Source organism: Furipterus horrens, unplaced genomic scaffold (assembly GCF_987537825.1).
Source record: "Furipterus horrens unplaced genomic scaffold, mFurHor1.1.pri manual_scaffold_17, whole genome shotgun sequence".
Classification (NCBI taxonomy): Eukaryota; Metazoa; Chordata; class Mammalia; order Chiroptera; family Furipteridae; genus Furipterus; species Furipterus horrens.
Genome location: NW_028327187.1, coordinates 3432122 through 3436999, shown reverse-complemented (window position 1 = coordinate 3436999; position 4878 = coordinate 3432122). Strand labels below are relative to the sequence as shown.

The 4878-nt window shown below is 38.4% G+C and overlaps 1 non-coding gene across 1 annotated transcript; it reads right to left on the bottom strand.

The window, feature by feature from the left end:
- Positions 1–1537: 1537 nt before the first annotated feature.
- Positions 1538–1644, bottom strand: LOC149990359 (U6 spliceosomal RNA). Its single transcript, XR_016508715.1, has one exon. It is a non-coding gene; the product is annotated as a U6 spliceosomal RNA (small nuclear RNA).
- Positions 1645–4878: the final 3234 nt, after the last annotated feature.

Below are 4878 nucleotides of genomic sequence, written 5' to 3'. Positions count from 1 at the left end.
AGAGGTCAAGTCCCTGGCACTTACTCAAGTTATATGAGAGAATATAATGAAAAAGTGGTGATTTAGGAATTTGTTATTGTGATCTCTCTTCTACATTCTCGGAAACAGGCTAATGGCTCCGTTATCCATAAAATTTTTTCAGTGATCTTTTATGATATGATATATCCACTGTAAATACCTAACAAGATAATCCATTGACAGCTTAATCCCCCTCACTAAGAGATGATCACCCACTCACCCATGTTACCAAAACATGGATTTGATACATGACTATTCCTTCTTCCTCACTCACCATATCAATGACCAAATCTCACTCACTGGCTCTTCATATTTCTTAAACACATTTGTTGTCTCTATTTCCATTGCTACTGCCATAATTCAACCAGCTGTCTTCTTTCACCTGGCCTCTTACCATAGCCTTCTAACTGGTCTATAATCTTCTAGTCCTACCCCACTCTTAACTCCACCATCCATTTCCCATAGACCCAGCATGATCCTTCCAAGACAGAAATCAAATCCTATTAATTCCATGATTAAAAACTTCTTAATGGTGTCCAGTAACCTATAGGATAAATGCAATTCTCCTTGGCATCATTCATAAAGCCTTTCATGCTTAGGTTCCCTGAATTCTTTGCCAATCTCATTTGCTATTATTTTCCCTCCACCCATCCTATGTTCTAGCCATTTCAAAGTACTTGGAGTTCCGCAAGCACTCTCTACATAGCCACACTTTCCATACTTTCTTTGCACATGCTATTTTCTCTGCCTCTAATGCCATTCCTTTTATTTGATTCCTACTTCCACTGATGTAACAAACTCAAACTCATCTTTCAAAGGTTAGTTCAAAAACCACGTTCAATGATGAAGTCAAACAGTAATTTCCTTTGTTCACTTGCTGCCACAACATCTTGCTTACACTGTTCCTATAGGGTGCACTACCTTGAATTATAAGGATATACACCTATAGTCTTTTATTTCTTTGCCTGATTTATGTTACTGAACATAATACTCTCTAAGTTCACCCATGTTATTGCAAATGGTAAGACTTTGTTCTTTTTTTATAGATGACTAATATTCCATCATATACATCTACCACTTCTTTTTTGTTGTTGTTGAATTTTTTCTTAATTTTTTAGAGTGGTCTTAGGTTCACAACAAAACTGACCAGAAAGTACAGAGAGTTTCCACATACCTTCTGCCTACCGCGCACCCCCACAGCATCCTGGTATTAACACCCTGCACCAGAGTGGTACATTTGTTACAGTCAATGAACCTATATTGATACACAGTCACCCAAAGTCCATAGTTTGCATTAGGATTCACTATTGGTGTGTACCTTTTGTGGCTGTGGATAAATGTATAATGACAGGGATCCATCATTATAGTGTCATACAAATAGTTTCATTGCCCTAAAAATCCTCTGCTCTGCCTATTCACTCCTTCCTTCCTCTTTATTTCTGGCAACCCCTGATCTATTCACTGTCTCCATAGTTTTGCCTTTTACAGACTGTAATATAGTTAGAATTTGCTTTTTTTTTTTAATATGGAACGCTTCACGAATTTGCGTGTCATCCTTGCACAAGGGCCATGCTAATCTTCTCTGTATCATTTCAATTTTAGTATATGTACTATTGAAGTGATCACATAATTGGCTTTTTTTTTTTACAAAGTAAGATTTTTAAAAATATATTATTTCATTTTATTGTTGTTCAATTACAGTTGTCCCAGTTTTTCCCCCATTGCTCTGCCCTGCTCCCCCTACTCCCACAGTAAATCCCCACCCCATTGTCCATTTCTATGGGTCATTCATACTTGTTCCTTGACTAGACCTTTCTTTTCCTTCCCCACCTTCTCCCCCTCCCTCATCCCCTCTGGTTGCTGTCAGTCTGTTCCTTGTTTGCATGTCTCTGGTTCTATTTTGCTCCTTTGTTTGTTTTGTTCATTAAGTTCCACTTATAGGTGAAATCATATGGTATTTGCCTTTTGCCACTTGATTTATTTTACTAAGCATAGTACTCTCCATTTCCATCCGTGCTATCATGAAAAGTATGAGTTCCTTCTCTCTTTTTGCTGTGTAGCATTGCATTATTTCTGGCCTTTTTTGTTCGCTCTAAGTTGATATATTCTTCATAATCAGGATGATTTTTTAAAATTTGCTGCTAACAGTTTTCCTAGTTGCATGATAATCTCTCACATTCTGCACAAGTTTTTCAAACTTATCTGTTGCTGTGAGAAGTTGCCTCTGTGTTTTAAAAGCAATCAAATAGGGAATCATTTTAGGCTTGCCACGAGTTTTACTCCCACATTTGTACCAGTTCAGAGAGACATGTTTCAATGTTGACCTTCAATCGTGTTGATGTATCCACTACAAGAAGATTCTTTGTATTTGAACCAAATGCCTGAACTTCTCTAAGGTAGTGATCCACACATTCATCACATTTAGTTGCTGCTATTATTACAGGGTTTTTTTGTTTGTTTGTTTGTTTGTTTTGATAGTTGGACAAAAAGGTTCTTTGCAAATTTAAGTGGATCATCCAACTTCCTATTGCATCCCTGACTTAACATCAACGCACAAAGCGCATCCATCTATGTTGAGCTTCCCCTCAGGCATTTGCTTCTGTCCAAAGTCTTGCTCCAAGCCTAGTTGGTCAGTGCAAATGCACATTAAGTTTTGTGCTGACTGCAATTTAGAGGCAGCTGCATGTTTTATATATGGTTGCAAATTCATGCTCCACTGAGGCAAGAAAATGTAGTCATCAATGAGCTCTGTTCAATGACATGAATTTTGCGTCCTACTCAGTCTTCACCATTTCGTGTTATGTCACCCCACTACAAAAAGTGATCATTGTTTACTACTCATCCTCCAAAGTCAATGGTGCTGAGCACAGAAGTATGCTCTGGATAATATTCATCTGCTTTTGAGCATACAAATCTATGGCACAAACAAGACTTTCCAGCTCCACAGGTACCTTTGTTTCACTCTCAGAGTCCAACTGCACTGATAACATACGATGGGGAGAGGGGAGCGAGGCTCTTTGTTTTTTTGCCATCATTACGCTCTTCTCATGTCTCTACATACATAAAGGTAACCAAATATATTTCTCATTCTGAAAATAAAATCACCTCAAAATATAGAACCTGAATTTTAGAACTGTATTTGGTTCTTTGTATTTCCCTCATTTTTTGTGCAGAAAAGTCTTCAAAACCATATGGGTCATCACCTTCCTCAGCATCTCTCTCCACAGGCACCTCTGGAATCTGCGCATGCACACGCAGCCATACACGCCGCAGGGGTGGAGGGGCGATGTAACCTTGACAGAGCGCGCATGCGCATTCCTACACCTATGTTCTTTATACCTAGTGCTTAGCAGAATGCCTAGAACTTAGTATAGCAACAATTATATGTTAGATAATTTGTGTAACTGTGTTTATAGATGGTGTTTGGTAAATGAGTTATAGACAAAATACTACAAATAAAACACATATGCATGTGTTTTGAAGTTAGTTTTAATCTTAAGTATTTGACCTCCACTCTACTCTACTCTTGGTGTTTTCCCTCTAAGAAAAGTGGGGGAGTCAAACTTAAGACAATAAAAACAGTTCTGGTTAAAAGCAAGCAATGGTTGTTGCTTTAGTGGGAGTTATGTATTTTTGGAAGATATGCAAGTATCAGGCAACTAATCATACTTAAACTCACAGTGTGATGGGGAGGAAAACATGACAACACAATGTTATCACTTCTGTAATTGAGAAAAGCTCACAGGATGCTATGTGATCTCATATGTGCCTACCCCAGGGACTGTTAAGGAAAGCTTCCCAGAGACGAGTAGGAGTCACTGAAACAAAGAAACAGGGTAGAGAATCCACGCACTAAAGTGAATGAAAGTATGGCTTATTTGAATAACTGCATATGACCTATGCACGTTTCAATATATCTAGAACCCAAGGAACCCGGGGGTAAAAAAAGCATGGTCCAGTTCAAACATTATGTAAGGCACACTAATGGATTTTATCCTGAGGACTATGACAATGGGTGGGTAATTAGGGAGAATAGTTGAAGACTTTTAAAAAGAAGTGTATCATGATCGGATTTGCATTTTAGAAACATCACTGACTATTGTGTGCACAATGGATGGGAGTGAAGGAAACAGTTGAAAAGATTGTATACAGAGACAACTCTAATCAAGGCAAAATCTGATCACAGCCTGAACTAACTTAGTACTAACGAAGGTAAAAAAGATTTTGAAAACAAAATCAACAGGTCTGATAAGATGTGTACATCAAGGAAAAGGGAGAATCCAGAATACAGTCTTATATTTCTGATTTGGTTAACTGGTGTTTTGGTTGCTGATTTGGGTGCTGGGTATACTATTCACTAAGACTGAAAAGAAGAAAATGAGAACATATTTGGAGACAAAAGTTTTGCCCCTGTTAACTATGACGGACCTGTGTGTGGGACATGAGGGTGGAAACATACACTATACGGTTGAATACAGAGGTCTGCAGCCTCAAAGAAAGGTCCTGGCTGTAAAGATTGATTTGGGACACATCGCCATGGAGATGCTAGTTAAAAGTGATGGGAACAAACAACTTCCAAATTTTTACCTTTAGCCAAAGGTATTTTTCTGGGCTCTAGACATTTAAGTAGACTAGTGGGGGACAGAAAGCAGACAGTAGTAGGTTGAAATGAGAGTGAGTAGTAAGGAAGTGGAGGTAATGTGGTCCACACTTTTAAGAAGATTGAGTGTCAAGAGCTCAAGAAATAATGCGATTCCTGAGAAAATTTAGGATCAAATAGTTGACAATGGGAGGTGGGACTCAGAAGGAAGGGCATATTTCCCACTGAAAAAAGAAACAGGTAGGTAAGAGTGGGTCCAG